This window comes from Dioscorea cayenensis, chromosome 19, assembly GCF_009730915.1.
Source record: "Dioscorea cayenensis subsp. rotundata cultivar TDr96_F1 chromosome 19, TDr96_F1_v2_PseudoChromosome.rev07_lg8_w22 25.fasta, whole genome shotgun sequence".
NCBI classification, from domain to species: Eukaryota; Viridiplantae; Streptophyta; class Magnoliopsida; order Dioscoreales; family Dioscoreaceae; genus Dioscorea; species Dioscorea cayenensis.
Window position 1 is genome coordinate 17673129 of NC_052489.1, and position 16978 is coordinate 17690106.

The 16978-nt window shown below is 36.2% G+C and overlaps 1 non-coding gene across 1 annotated transcript; it reads left to right on the plus strand.

Moving 5' to 3' along the window:
* The first annotated feature begins 13180 nt into the window (after positions 1–13180).
* LOC120251010 lies at positions 13181–13287 on the plus strand. Its single transcript, XR_005533335.1, has one exon. It is a non-coding gene; the product is annotated as a small nucleolar RNA R71 (small nucleolar RNA).
* Positions 13288–16978: the final 3691 nt, after the last annotated feature.

A 16978-nucleotide genomic window follows, 5' to 3' on the forward strand; every position in this document is an offset into this window, starting at 1 on the left:
TAGAGCAAGTGATTTTGCCCTCCAAGCTTTTAGTCTAGTAATCTCAACCTCCTGATTTTCCTTGACAGCCTGAATAATGCCTGCCAGAGACCAACCAGGATCTGCCCTAAACTGAGTCATGTAGGTCTGAGCAATCCATTTTGCACTTACATGCCTTACATTATGATCTCTACTGCACTCATGCTTGAGAATCCCAGATTTTATTTGAATTGTGTCCTTATCTTTGATCATGGGAGCTGCCCACAAGTAGAAAGGACAACCTTTCTTGCAAATTGCCTTGCATCTTTTCCTATTACTGGGTCTAAAATTCATAACATACCTATGCTTTAACCCGTAGTTCCTAACAGCCTCCTTAAATTGTTTAAAGCTGCTGAACTTCATTCCAACTGCGAAATGGGGATCCTTCATATCAATTTCTTCTTGGAACTCTGGGTATTTTGGTTTGCTTGGACCTGCATCTTCATCATCTGTTGAAGAAGCTGAGTGCAAACATGAGTCAGATTCTCCATAGTCAGAGTTAGGTTCTTCTTCTTCTTCGTGAACATCACCTCCTACTCCTATTCCTTCATTTCTTGAATGTCTAATCATATCAAGCCCAATGGCATCATCACTGCCCTCATTTATGTCTTCTTCCTCACTGTCAAAGCTATAGTCTGAGTCATATAACTCACTCCCTTCATCATTTTTCCCTTGGTGTTCAGGAGAAACATCTTGCATATCAACATTCTCATTTATGTCCTGTTCCTCATTATCATTCCCAATAGAATCATTTTTCATATCAACATTTTCAACTTCAACCTGTTCCTTGGCATTATTCCCAAGAGAAGCATCTTGCAGGTTAACATTTTCTTCAGCAAATGGTTTATCAGCATCATTGCTTGTACTTATGCTGCATACCTTGGCATATATACTCATCAGCCTATTTCGGGAAACATTTGAGGCCATCTCCAAGGCATCTGCATCATTTTTTATTTCTGCCAAGCTCAAGCCATTACCATTGAATCTCAACCACCAAAATGTGCAACCTTCTTCTTGCAAATCCAACTCCTTGGCCATGCTCAACAGTTCTAATCTAGACATCTTATCAATGCAGTAGTAGTCAATATAGCCGACAAGCTCCCTGCTTTCCCACTTATGCACATCATCACTTGTATAAGACAATTTTATTGTGAAGTAATCACTGCCAGGGGCTGAAATATAATTTTCCCAACCATAATTAGCTAGACATGGAAAACAAAAAAAGCTAACTAATCATATTGTACTAAAAGCCGATAACAAACAAACAAGAGATGCTGTCATATTTTTTGTTGAAAACATTGTAGATAATGTCCGGAAGAGCTGAAAGCCAGAAATTGCATATCATAACCAATAAACTTATGAAAATAAGGAACTCATCCGAAATTTGCAGAACATTAGCATTATAAGCTTGCCATTGGACCACAAATTAGATTTTCGAGAAAATATAAAGAGGAATATGTGCTTGTAGTCTACATTCTTCTATTCTGCTAAGACCACTGCAATGATAGGGATAAATAATACGGGAAAATGGTAGCTGCAAATTAAAGGTGCCTGATGAGATTACATGAGACACAAAATGTTTAGATTTATATAGTTAAACTATATCCAATATGAGTTCTGTATCACCGCATGCCAACATGCTTAAACATGAGTTGCAGTTACATTTCTTCCTATTATAGAAAAAAACAAACATAAACAGCATCCTTAGTTAAATTAAATTGCATCACAATGACAATTGAATACTCATTAGCGAATAATATGAAGTTTGCATAGAAGCATATTAAGTAAGCTCATTTAAGTATGCTTACTATTAGTTTACCTAATCGTATTGCATAGACATTTCCTAAACATACTATGACCTTCTAAAATTCTCTTTCTTATAACTCTTTGTACTGAATTATTAACAAACATATAGTGTAACAAAAGTAAAGTATAATTCTTTGTACTGAATTATTAACAAAAGTAGAAAACATATTAGAATAGAATGATAATCCAACCTTTGCACATTGATTACTAGTTAGGTTCCAGTCTATGCGATCATATATTAAGTAGTCGCCCAGGACCACTCCTCAATGTCCATTTATTTTAATTCCTTATTGAAATAAGAACTCACCTAGGGACCACTCTTCAATATCTATATTTAAAGAGCAGACATGTAGTCCGAAAAAAAGTACACCTTATTGAATTATAAAAAGTTGTCGGTTAAGCATTATAAAAGTTGCCACTTTAGCATTAGAATTACATCTATTGCGAGATCTCTGAATGCAAATCATCAATGTACTCAAAGGAATTTACACAAGCACCACTGATGCTAACATTGATATAAAATCCTAATTTCATGACAAATTGGCAATGTACTTATGATAAGTTGGAGATCCTAATTCCGGGGGCCTTATCGCCCAATCGACGTCCCATCATGCGGTCACTAGGCGCAAATGGAGGCTATTATATGCTTGAGGACTGGTTTGCGTTCTCGGGGCCTCTGCTCCAAGCCTCTGGAGGGGGCAAAACGAGGAGGCCAAAGCGTGTGACTGGCGTTCTCTAAGGCAAAGATGACGACCCCGACGGATGGCTGGCGAGCAAAGCAAGGGGAAGGGGCAAAACGGCAAAGGGAGGGGAACGGCTGGCTTTCTCTAGGGCAAACCCTAGCAGGGCAAGGCAGGGAAAGGAGGAGAGTGAGAGAGAAGAGGCTGATGTGGCATCCTCCTTGGCAACAAGGGCCGCCACTCGGATAAGTCATCCAGCTGGTAATGCCACATCTTCATCCGACACAGAAAAATAAAATCCACGGCTGCATTCCGGTGGACACATCAGCAAACCCTCACCGGAATCATCTCAGTGCCCTCCCGTTGTAAGGAAATCAAATTGCAGTGCTCAAATTGATACAAATCGAAATAAGGTGCTCAAAGTGAAATAAGTACATACTTAGGTACGCACAGAAGAAAATTACCCTAATATTTTCATATTAAATTTAAGAATGAACTTATGCTAATAAGCCTTTTACTTTAACACTTGGTTCTTTTCCCCAAAGTTTATGGCTCTTTACATCTTCACCAGCCGTTGGCTCTTGACAACCCAAAAACTCTAACCAAGCTCTCTGCAACCCATAGCCACGGTTCTCAACAAACCAAAACCTCCAACCAAACTCTCGGTAACCCAAAAGCTTTGACCAAGCTCCGATGAAGCTCTGGGTCTCTTCTTTCAGGTGGAATGCCAAAATTGTTCGTTCAATTGAGTTTTTAGGGTTTGTGTATGGTTTTGAATATAATTTGACCAAGAGGCTTTCCTTTTTCTTAGATTGGAAGTTCTAGTGTTCTAAACAAGAGCTATCTTGTTACTTTGATAAGCTTGGAGGTAATGTGTGATCAGCCACATCATGGTGGAACTTCAATACGAGCATTAGGGCAATCTATATACTACTTAATGTTTCACTTGCAGTTTTGATTTTGAGGAACAATTGGCAAGGAATCAGGTTAGAATTTACATCTCATCCACCTTTGGTCAATGTTCTTCTGACTTCACTCTAGATTGTTTATCTAGTTTAATGGATTATTTTCCATTCTTTGAATTTTTGGGTGGTTTTAGAAAGTAATGATTGTATTATCATATTGTTCTTTTATGCTTTTTTTTTTAATCTTTTAATTTTTTACAGAGGTTGTGAGAATTACGATGAAAATGTCACTTCATCTTTTGCGTTTTACCTATTTGATGAAAAGCTAAGATAAGATGAGCATTTATGTTATCTTTATTTCTTATAATTTGGAGATAGTTTTAAGATAAATTAGATCAAATCGGTGGCGGAACTAGAAACAAAATTTAGTTGGTGCTAACTTCAAATTTAAAAATTTTATGAATATTAAATAACTTTATTAATTCAAACTTGAGACAATAATAACAAATAATTCAAAAATATAAAATATACATCATCGAAGAATTTTGGTTTAGGTGTAAAAAACCTATCATATTTACATAATTAGCAAATAACTCAATTAACAGTTAAGCACTAAATTGACAAATAATACAATTAAAAAAATGACTTAGAACAAATGCACAATATAAATTCTTTTATGCAACAATTATTTAACAAATAATCTATAAATAAGCAATTTTTTATAGCAAATAATCACAACAAATATCTAACCGTTTTCACAACAATTTTCTTAACAAATAGTCAAACATATATTTGACAAATATCCAATAATTATTTAATAAATATCAAAAATTTTTAAACAACAAAAGTCACACAAAAATTAAACAAATTAATTCAAATATAAAAAAATTTAAAAAAAATACATAATAGTCTCTATAATGAAAGATAAAATATAAACTCAAAAGTCGGAAGAGATTGAGCAAAGAAAGAAAACTCACAAACTGCAATGATTGTTTTTAGAGATTTTGAAATAGCAATAGCATTTTTTAAGGTTTTATTTTTTTATCTTTATTATCAATGTTTTTACATTAATATCCTAATAAATTGATAATAATGTATTGATAAGTTCAATAAAAGATATATCTAAATATAAAATTTTAAAACAAAATATTTAAAGATCCATGTTTTTATTTAATTTATTTTAAATATTGTAAGTAGAATTTTGAAAAAATAAATAAAGAATATCATTGTCCATACAAATTATTATAATTAATATTGTAATAATATATAAATATATATTCATAGGAAAATGTGTGCTTGAGTACACCCTTACCCCCTCTAAATCTGCCACTGGATCAAATAGTGTGTACAACAAGTAGTCATAATAGCCTGTTGAGTCTTTGTACAGAGCATTGTCATTGAAGAAGTGTAAAAACCTTAAAGTTCATCATCATCATTGCGTTGTAAGTGTTTGATAAAATTCTTCAAACAGGTTTTGCATCCAACCATGAAGTTTTAAATTCTAATCAGTCATCTCTATCAAACATCGCAAACTTCCTTTTGTTGTGTTATACAAGGCTTATTCAGCAAAGGAAAAATATGGCTACTATGAATAACTTAAGTGTTGTTTTCTCATTCTTTCTTAATTAAAAGCCGTATAACACCACTTGAAGTGGCACAGTACTTCCTCCAATTATTAGATCCAGAATTATATATCAGATATGTTCCTATAAAATCATTGACATAAAAAAAGTGTCTAGGATCAGTGATGACATTTTAGGAAATTAATTGTCAAGCATATGGTACAACTGGTGATGAATTCCATCACTATTTTGAAAGTTGATAACCATGATAACATTGTTTCTATCACCATGTTGTTCTTTAAATGAATAATAAACTAATTCTTCATCTGTATCTTTAGTAGACTGCATCTTTTAAGTGCACAAACAATATGTGATACTTTTCTATTTTCAAACAACCTTTCTTAACATTAGAATGAAGGCCTTCATATTGTGTATTTTTGATTAATTTTCTCCCTACTATAAAGATGGCTACATATAGTGTGGTGCATGTAGGGATGGCAACGGGTCGGGTCGGGTCGGGTGCGGGTATTACCATACCCGTACCCGTACCCGATACCCCACTAATATACCTGAACCCGAACCCGAACCCGACGGGTTTTAAAAACCCAAACCCACACCCGCACCCGACGGGTAATCGGGTACCCGCGGGTATACCCGCCCCCGCCCCAATATTAAAAAAATTAATAAAAAATATATTATTTTTATAAAAAAAATAACTTAAAAGTAATTATAATTTTTTATAAAATAAAATAAAATAAAATAGTTATAAAATTACAAGACCAAAGAAAGAGGAAAAATAAAAAACCCTAAATTGTTAAGTTGTAGAACATATTAGTATATATATATATATATATATGTATATACATATATATATTATATAAATATTTTAGTAATTTTAATTTCGGGTTGGGTACGGGTTCGGGTATGGGTCGGGTATTAGAATTCCCATACCCGCACCCGCACCCGTTTCATACAAGTCGGGTTTTACCCGAACCTGACCCGAAACCCGGTCAAATCGGGTTTTACCCGTCAAACTCGGATCGGGTCGGGTCGGGTTGGGTCGGGTATGGGTATTATTGCCATCCCTAGGTGCATGTGATGCTTGTTCAAGAGATGTGAAATATCTTTATCACAATAAATTAACTGTGTAGATTGATAAATATGAATCTTTTCTTCATCTCTTAAATGGCATCAAGTTCACGTGAATGAAAATGCCTATGGTTCATTGGTCTTGTTTTTATTTTGTTGTTTTACCTTTACTCTCATAATTGGCAATTGTTGTTGTCCTTTTTAAGTTAGATCAGGTTCTTAGTTTAATAATAATATGCATGGAAAAAATATTCATTTTAGCATCACCAAAAATAAATAGATTTTGATAGTTTAATGGCTAATGAATAATTTGTATATTTTTAGGGTCAAAGCATGAAGTTTAGTGCCACTTTTGTGAAATCCCATTTATTAATTGTTATGATAAATGGGTGGTGTTGGATAGGACTTAGAAGTGATGGATGCTGTGTGGTCAGCTCTTTTCCAGAGGCCAGGCACCAGCCTATCCATTCTTATTTACCTAGAGAATAATCAGTTAACTTTTCCACCATCTATCTCAATTAAAGTATCATCAGTGATAGAAATTTGGTGCCTTTTTGTTTTTATTTTGTTTAACTTACCTGCTGGTGATCATCTTTCTAATAAATTTCAGTTTGGCTATCATCTGTTTATCCGTGGCCTCTGAACTTCATCAATTCTTATGGATTGTTTGGAACAATAATCACTTTCACCGTGAAGGAATTTTATATCTATCTATCTATGTATAAAGCTATGAGATTAGGCATTGAAATATGTCCTAAGTGCTGTTTCTCCTGCAATATAGTGCAGCATTGATGCATTGTTGGATCCGACTGTGAAGCACATGCTCTTCCTTAACTACAACAAAAAAGGCTAATTGTGACATTTTTAAAACAACATTTTTGATAAGTGCTACTGTAAACCATTAAAATGACTTTCAAGTGATAGTTGTAATAAATGTTAGCATACTTTTATTTGTTCCTATGCTTATAATAACATTTCTACTTATAGTCACAATAAGTTTTTGTTTTGTGATATTTATGAAGATTTTAAGGTTGCTGAAAGAAACATCGGTACAATATTATTTATTTATTACGACCTATGTAATAAATGTCATAATTCAATGACTTTTATTGCATCAATTTGTTATGACATATTTGAAAATGTTATTTTAAGTTAGGATATATATATATATATATAGATAATTTGAAATAGAAAAGGATATTTTTTTTAAAAAAATAAAATCGGTAATATTTTGAATTTCAAGAGTGCCAAAAATTAGGTGGGAAATTTTTTAGGAGCGCCAAAACCCATGCGCGCGGCTTATATATACAAGATCTATTAGAAAAGAAAGAAACCCTAATAATGTAAAAGACCAAAAGTAAAGTTCTTGTAGGGAGAAAAGGTAAGTACCTCGATTTTTCTTTATTCTATAGTATTTTTTCCATTTTTTTCTTGTAACATTAATAAATTATTATTTAATTTTTGTTTATTTTGATGGATGTTGATAGATGATTAATTTTTTAATTAGTTTTTTGTTATAAAAAGTATGAGAATTTTAATTAATCTAATATTAGGGTTTGAGAATATATTTTTTTTATGAAAAAGGAAGATTGAATTTAATTGGGATGAGATCTCCCAAAATATCGTTTTATTGTTGGATATTAAAAATGTTTGGCTTTTTCTCCTTGCCGATGTGATGATGGGGATGTCATGATCTCATGCAGTGATCATGGCATGGATCTAAGGCTTCAACTCTTGAGATTTTTTTTTATTTAACCCTAGTTTTATTGAAGTTTTAGAATTAGATCCGTTTTTTATTTTTTTTTTAAATTTTTTTATAAGTTTCTTGCTATGAGACACTCATAACTTTGGTGAAGTTTTGCAATTTGTCCCTTTTATAATTTTTAGTTTTTATAGGGTTATCGTTATAGTTATGACCCATACATAGGTGATAGGTTCGTTGAAGTTTTATATATTTTTTTTCTAAGCTAAATTTTTGAAGGGTTCTTATTATAGTACGAATCATATATTATCCATTTCAATAAAAAAGTTTATTTGTATTCATTTTATGCAAAGTATATATCCTCCACATATGTTTTTTTAATATTTAAAATTAGTATATTATTGATTTTAATATATCATGTATGTTGAAATTAATTTTATTTAGTTTTTATTGTTGTATTATGTTGATTTTTTAAATATAAAAATTGTTCTAGGTTAGAGATAGTAGAAGTAGTCCTTGTTCTCAATTAACTACTTCTCAATTTCATTATAACAATAATGATCCTATTATGATTTTTATAATATCATCTAATTACATTTTTAAAATCTAAATTTTATTATTTATTAATTACTTTTATTTTTTAAATTGAATTTGATATCTACTAATGTATTTGTATATTTTATTTTTGCAGATAAGAGACCACCATGATATATTTAAAGATAATTCTAAGGATTGAAGCCTTAGCTTTATTATAATGTTCGAAAGCTATTTCTTTGAGATTTAGAGATCATGTTAATATTATTTTAATTAATAATTACATTTTCAAAATATTAAATTTTATTATTTATTTATCACTTTTCCTTTTTAAATTGATTTGGATATCTATAAATGTATTTGTATATTTTATTTTTGCAGATAAGAGGCCACCATGATAAATTTAAAGATAATCTCAAGGATTGAAGCCTTAGCTTTATTATAATTTTTGAAAACTATTTTTTTTAGATTTGTAGATCATGTTAACATTATTTTAATTGGTGATTATATTTATAAATTTTTGGATTTTAAATTTTATTATTTATTTATCACGTTTTTTTAAATTGATTTGGATATCAACTAATATATTTATAAATTATTTTTCAGATAAGAGCTCTGAGTACGATGCTGTGTAGGTGTACTCCATGCCTATTAACACACCCCTTGCATGTGTATACCACAAGTGCATGGGTTGTCAAAGTAATAAAGTACCTTGGTGAGTGGGTAGTCGTATCCACAGGGAATAGTACTCAGAAGTACAAGAATTTCTATTTAACTATAGTGAAGATGATTTAAGAGTGGTGTGAACATTATCAATGCAAATAGAAATAAAGTAAAGAAGAAAGAGACGCAATAAAATAATAGGAGAGGAAATCGATAGAAAATGGGGCACCCGAACATTGCTCACCCTAGACTATTGTTTCAAGTGCATGACCAATCATTATGTCTCCTAACTAATGTCTAATGAGTCGTGGAAATCTTAAAACGCACGGTCCCAAACTTTAGGTAACCTTAACTAACCCTCACACTATGCCCGAGGGGAAAGGGATACCCTCGACGCCTCACACTATGTGGGGTTGCATAAAGATTTGGGGACTCCAAGTGATAAATCCTATTCCCTAATATAAATATAACCCTTTGGTCCAGGAAAGGACCCTTAGTCACAATTAAGCCCCAACACTAAGGATTATTTCAACACTTCACTCTGTTGCTAGCACAACTAAGCCCCAATGGAGTTTGTCTCTTAGTACTTCACTCTATTGTGACCGCAAAGAACTCTTGGAACGTGGAGGTAGGATAAATCACATCGGAAGAGAAAGGGGGCATTCCGCTACCTCTCGACTCACCCTCTCGACCTTCTCCAACCTAGTTTTGGCTAACCCTCATGGTGTGTCACTCATCCACAAGGTTTACCAAGATAGATTCTCAACCCTATTGTTACTCTAAAGGAAAATATATTCAACAAGCATTTATGGTTGGAATTTAATTAAAAACATCAATTAAAGAAACATAATGAAAGATCAATGACATAAAATCCCATTGCCAGGTGTTGCTAGGGTGAGATGAGCGAGAAAAAATCCCATAAAAAACTCACAACGAGCGAACAACGGCCATTGTGGCTCATTTATCCCCTTGTTTACTATTTAAACACAACGGTCATAACAACGGCCATTGTTCATCATGAAACAAGGTTGTGATTCCCGACCATGGTGGAAAATTTCTATACATCGTCCTATTTTGATGGAAATTTACATAAAATCATTCACCAAGCATTATTAAACAATTTCATGCCATTTAAACATCATAAAATCACAATTTAAAAGGTTTAGAAGGGTTCTTACAAATCAGCCAAAGAGACAAGCCCAAGCTTCTCAAAATCACTAAGCAAAGGTTGGGGAAGGTTCTCCGGTATAGTAACCGAGAGGAAAGTGAGCTTTGAGTGAGAAAGGCCAAGAGTCGGCCATTGGTGACCCTATATCTCCTTGTAACAGGATTAACAATGGGCAAGCAATGGCCGTTGTTCATTCATTCAATTTCTTCTAGTCACCACAGCTGTTATAAGCCCGTTATGGGGCCATTATCAACTTGGTTAAGGCTCAAAAGTTTCCAAGTGTAGGCAATGGCTGTTCTAGGGCTTGTTATACTTACTGTGGCTAGACAACAGGTGTGGTGAGGCCGTGCCAGACCTATGAAAAATCTAGAGTCATAGCATGCTCTATGGAATGGCCGTGATAAGTTACCACGGTCATCACAATGACCGTTGTGAGCCCATAATAGAATCGCTTAATTTTTCTAGACAAGTCTATCTCTTTACCTGGACATCACAATGGGTACAACGGGTTTACCACGCTTGTTTTGATGCTCACTGTGAAATTTTTTTTAGAGATTTTCCCTGTGTAAAATGGCATGAAAACAATTTCTACAGATAGGACTAGATTCCCCAATCATGTTTTGCTCATAAAATTCTATGGGGGTGAGCCAAATTCACATCATTCTTATTAATTACCACTTTCTGTATTTTATTAACTAATTACTAAGATTGAAAACAAAAATTAAACGAACTAAAACATAGAAAACTACTTGGGTTGCCTCCCAAGAAACGCTTGTTTTACTTCACGAGCCTGGTGTGCATGTTCTTACCTAAAGATTTCTTTGGTTTACTCGGAGCAAGTAGAGAAGCCTTTCCTTCGTTACCTATTTTCAAAGTACTGGAGCTTGTTACCTTAGTAGTTGTTCCTCTTTTGGTTGTACCTTCATCAACACCTTCTTTGTCAATTTAGCTCTCATATTACTCCCTCTATTTTTCCTCTAAAGTCATGGCTTTGTGAGCTATGTTTGTCCTTCCCCAAGCTGCTCCTCCTCAACTATGTCAAGAATTACAAAGTCTACAGGGAAGACAAGTTTTTCAATAGTTACAGGAACATCTTCCACAATTCCCCATGGTCTCTTTACTGACCTATCTGCCAACTACATGGTCATTCTTGTTGGCCTCAACTCTCCCATTCTTAGCTTCATGTATATAATGTATGGCATTACGTTTATGCTAGCTCTAGAATCGACGAGTACATTTCTTCCATGCCATCACCCAACAAACATGGGATCTCAAATCTTCCAGGATCTCTCAATTTTTTCGGCATCTTTTTATCCACAATAGTGGAACAATTCCCATTGAGAGCCACCATGTAGACCTCTTCTAATTTGCTTGTGTTAGTGAGCAAATCCTTCAAAAATTTGGCATACTTCGGCATTTGGGACAATGCTTCCACTATGGGGATGTTTATATAGAGTTGCTTGATAGTAGTCATGAATTTCATGAATTATATGTCCTTCTTATCAGCTTTTAGTCTGGAAGGGTAAGGAACTTGGATTTTGTATTCTTGAACTATGGGTCGAGTTGGTAATGGCTCTTTTAGTTCTTCCTCAACTGCTTCCACTTCCTCCTCCATGGATTCCTGTGAAGTACTAGGGCCTTATTGTAAAGTTCCCATCTCTATCGTGACACTTGGACCCTGACTAATCTTTGCCTCGATGGTCTTACCACTGGGAAGTGGGATAGCTTTAAGTTGCTCCCTTGGGTTTGCTTTAGTGTTTCTTGAGAGGCTTCCTTGAGGGCTTTCAATACTAGCTCTTGCCAATTGTCCAACTTGATTTTCCAATTTCTTGATTGATGCTTGAACATTTCGTAATGTCATACCAAACTCACCCATTAGCGCATCGTGACTAGTCATATACTTGGCCAAAACATCTTTTGTGGAAATCTTTCTTTTAGGCTGTAGCTGTTAGGACTGGTATTGGTAGTTCTGTTGTAGAGGAGGCCTCCGTTGCTGACCTTGACTCTAGAATAAGTTAGAATGGTTCCTCCATCCCTTGTTGTAGGTGCTTCTATATGGGTTATTCTGGTTCCTCTGACCTCCTTCGATATAGTTAACCTGTTCCATAAGAGCTACTACTAAACTTATAATCGAGCACTAAAATACTCCATGCCCTTCTCCACAAGTTTCACAAAACAAAATTACCATGAAATTCAAGCTGGCACCTTAACCATTATTCATGAGTAGATCTAACTTTCATGTGAGCGCATCTACTTTTGCCGCCTAATAAGCGCTTGTGAGATAAAAATGCGAAGTGTTCTTTTCTTATGATGAGCATTACTTTTATCAGGTTTTAACACTAATATGTGTGTATTTATGTTACTTTCATGCATATAGGGTTGTGAAGCCGAATCTTAGAGAAAGAAGCCAATGTAGATCGTGAGTGCACCATTTAGAGAAAATCTTGAGAACTATTTCGGCTTGTGCATGTGTAACAAGATCTCCACCAACGCGGCCGTTCATTGAAGAAGCGAAGTGATCTACGACGTAAACGTGTGCCCGTTTACGTTATCTCGATGAAAGCATGGCTTCGGGAGTGTTTCGGGCCAGTACTGTAGCAGGGTAATGTAGCAACACTTTAGCAGGTATTATTCACAGCCGCCCGAAGAAGGAGTTGTCTAGAGAAACCACATGGACCTGTGGAATTCCACACGCCCATGCGTTAATTCCACAAGCCCGTGTGGAATATCCACAGGGGCGTGTTGATTCCCGATTTAAGCCCTTTAAAAGCCGATTTCAGCCCCGATTTTAGCATTCTTTTCTCTATCTTTTCCCCAACTTGAGAGAGGGCTGCGGCTAGGGTTTTGCGAGGTATTGTCTAGGGATTTAGAGAGGTTCTACGGTTCTGACATCGCGCTCCATTTGGAATAAGGTTAGTAGGAGAGCTTTCATCGGCACCGATCCGGAAAGGTGTATCCTAGGCCGGATAAAGGAACCTTTGGATGAGTAGAGGACTCTCCACAAGACGTTCTCAGCCGAAGATGCATCACCAATAGAGATCATCTACTCCAAGAATCCGTGTTGTGGGCACTTTCTCAGGAGCTCCTTGAACCTTTCCCATGTCTCGAATAGAGACTCCAATTCCAACTGTACAAAGGATGAGATCTCATTCCTAAGCTTTGCAGATTTTCCAGGAGGGAAATAATGGGCTAGAAAAGCTTCTACCTTCTCCTCCCATGTAGTAATCGAGGTTCTAGGTAATGAATATAGCCACTGCTTTGCTCTATCTTTTAGGGAAAATGGGAAGGCTCTCAACTTGATAGTATCATCCGTCACCCCGTTTATCTTAAGCATATCACACACCTCGAGAAAGTTCTCTATGTGACTGTTTGGATCCTCATCGGCCAAACCATTGAACTGTGCGGATTGTTGCAACATGTGGATGAATGCCGGCTTTAGTTCGAAATTCTGAGCTGTAATTGGGAGTCACACAATACTCGATTGTGTGCCTAAAACTAAGGGTCTAGCATAATCAGAGAGTGTCCTCTGCTGCTCATTCTGTTCTGCCATATTATCTGACCCTTCAACTTCCAAATCAGCTAGATTAGATTGGTCTTCCACAAGTCCTTTCCCTTTTCTTCTAAGTGTTCTTTCAAGCTCGGGATCTCCTTCAATCAATATTGAGGGGTTCCCTCGGGTCATCAACCTGAAGCTGCACAAAGGGAAGAAATCAAATCGGAACGATGATAGAAAAGAAAATGTGAAATAGAATGGATAAATGAATAGCCAAGAAAACAAAAGTGCAAAGTATCTCTAAACGCCTTCTCCCAGGCAACGGCGCCAAAAACTTTACAGTGCTCCCCGCAAGTGCACGGAGTTATCGAAGTAATAAATCCCAAGTGAGTGGGGTATCGTATCCACAAGGAAAAGGGAATAAAAATACTTAATTTGCTTCTTAACTATATGAAAGATAAATAGTGATATGTGTGACAAGATTCAATTCTCGAAAGTAAAGCAACCCGAAAGAGAGCGAAAGTAAAGGAGAAGATAAGGCAATCGATAAAGCTGGGGTACCCGGGTATTGATCCGCCTAGGAAAATCTTTTCAAGTGAAAGAACTCTCTATTATGCTTCCTAACTAATGCAATGGTGAGCTAGGGATATCCTTTAATGCATGGCCCTGAATCTAGGGTTACCAAGCCTAAAACTCTACATGTCCCTGAGGAGAGGTTAAACAACCTCTCAACCTCGCACTCGTAAGAAGGATTGCATTAAGCTCTGGGGATTCCAAGTGATAAATCTCTTCCTAATTGTAGACCTAACCCTTTGGTCCAGAAGAAAGGTCCCTAACCACAATTAAGCCCTAGATTCTAAAATCACCTCAACACTTCAATCTGTTGCACTTGCAACTAAGCCCCAGCGGAAGGTCATCCCTTAGCTCATTCGCTCTATTATGGCCGCAAAGAACTCGAGGAACCGAGGTACAATTTATCACACTGAAGGGGAAAGGGGACACTCCTGTACCTCTCGACTCACCCTCTCAACCCTCTCCAATCAAGCTTTGTCTAACTGTCGTGGTGTGTCACTCACTCATAAGGGTTACCACGTGAACTCTCAACCTTAGTGTCACTCTAAGGGGATGTTCAAACAATCAAGCATTCAAGATTGGAACTCACAATAGCATCAATTAATTGAAAGCATAATAAAAAGATTCAATGAAACTAATACATCCTAGGGTTCACAAATACCGAAGTACCCACTAGGGGTTTAGCTCTCCATGGAGCACAATACAAACGATAATGAAATCAAATGTAAAAGAGAACAATCCATAGGAAAAACCCCTCGATAGTCATGGCGATGGCCTTGTGGAGAGTCCTCTACCCGTCGCAAGATCCCCTTGTCCGGTATAAGATATGCCTCGCCGAATCAATCCAACGAAGAATCCCTTACCAACCTTCTTCCAAAGTGATGGCGATGTCGGAGCCGTAGAACCTCTCCAAATCCCTAGCCAATACCTCTCAAAACCCTAGCCGCAACCCTCTCTCAAGTTGGGGAAAAGATGGAGAAAAGGATGTTGAAATCGGCCTTAAATAGTGCTGGAATCGGGATTCCACACGCCCTTTGGATATTCCACACGGGCCTGTGTAATTAACGCACGGGCGTGTGGAATTTCCACACGCCCGTGTGGCTCCTCTGTTTTGCTCTTTCTTCGGCTGGCCGTGAACAGTACCTGCTATAGCGATTCGCTACAACACCTTGCTACAGTGATGACCCAAAATACTCCCGAATCCATGCTTTCATCGAGATAACGTATACGGGCACACGTTCACGTCGTAGGTCATCTTGGTTCTTCAATAAACGGTCACGTTGGTGGAGATCTTGTTAAATATGTACAAGGCGGAATACTAGGATGTAACTGCCTTCGTGCCCCTCCGAATCATTGCCTTAGCTCGAATACAAGGAGGTTGGCATACATTTTAGCATTCTAAACTTGACTCATGTCTCCGCGTTTGAGCCTTCTCAAGATCTCCTCCAAATAATGCGTAAAACGATGTACAATGGCTTCTTTCACAAACAATCGGCCTCATAACCAAACCTGCATAAAAGTACATAAATACACACGTATTAGCGCTAAAACCTGACAAAAGTAATGCTCATCATAAGGAAAGAATGCTTCACATTCTTTTCGCACAAGTACTTATCAAACTCCCCCACACTTAAGCTTTTGCTTTTCCTCAAGCAAAAATTAAAACATTGTATGCATAGATGAAGGGACTATTGGAAGTGCTTGGCCTTAGGTTCACCAAAGCATGCAAAGAAAGCATTTTAATAGGAAAGAAAATTTCAACACTAAATACGAAAGAATCAATGCTCTAGCTAAAAACTTGAATAAAAAAGGACAACAAACCCGAAATCGTGTAAGTGTGTGAACTCACTCAATTCAACCCAAAGTATAGTCCTCAAAGTTCTAGGTATAAGGGACTTATTTATCTACAAAGAGTACCAAACATTTCAAAAAGGGTAGTAGCTTTACACAGCCTCTAAGGTAGCCCTTTCCAAAGCAGACGCTATGGTGGCTTTCACACTTTCGAGGTGGTAGCTCTTTCTACCGGGGTGGTAGCTTTCACACATCCCATGAGATAGCTCTTTCTCTCAATAGGGCATAGCTAGTATCCGACTTATGAGAGTAGCTTCATACATCATGGGTAGTAGCTCTTTCCACCCAACAAGCAAAATTAAAAGATAAAAACACTTTGTTCTTTCTTTCTTTTCCATTTTTTTTTATAAAGCAACATAAGAAACAAAACTAAAACTGGTCCCTTTAACCTTAGATTTGAGTTTCCAAAAGAGTCTAAAGAGTGAGAAGTGCACAAAATGTTATTCGGGTAAAAATTTCTAAAAATTCAAGCAATTACTTGAGCATGAGAACATTCAATGTTAAAAATTCTCTTAAACTCAAGAATACCATCATTGCAACTAAGGTGAACCGTCATTGGCTATGTGAGCATATATATATATATATCAATCAAAAATAGTGTAAAAAGATATGTGCACTATGAAAATCCCCCAACACACACACACACACTTAAGTTGTACATTGACCTCAATGCACACATGCATGCTCACATATAATGTATATCAATCAAGAACAAATGTGGGAGAAGCAATCGAAACAATACTCCCCTGACTCCTAGTGTTGTATTTGATGGAGCTAAATCCTTGAGGGTGATGTTCCAACGGGTTGTGAGGCCCACACGGCCAAATGGCGAAGCATCTTGGCCGTGTCTATGACAAGTTCTCAAGTCCCATGATGACAAGACCATCTACACGCATACACGAGGGGGTTCAGTAGAGCTCAATAAAAGAAAAAC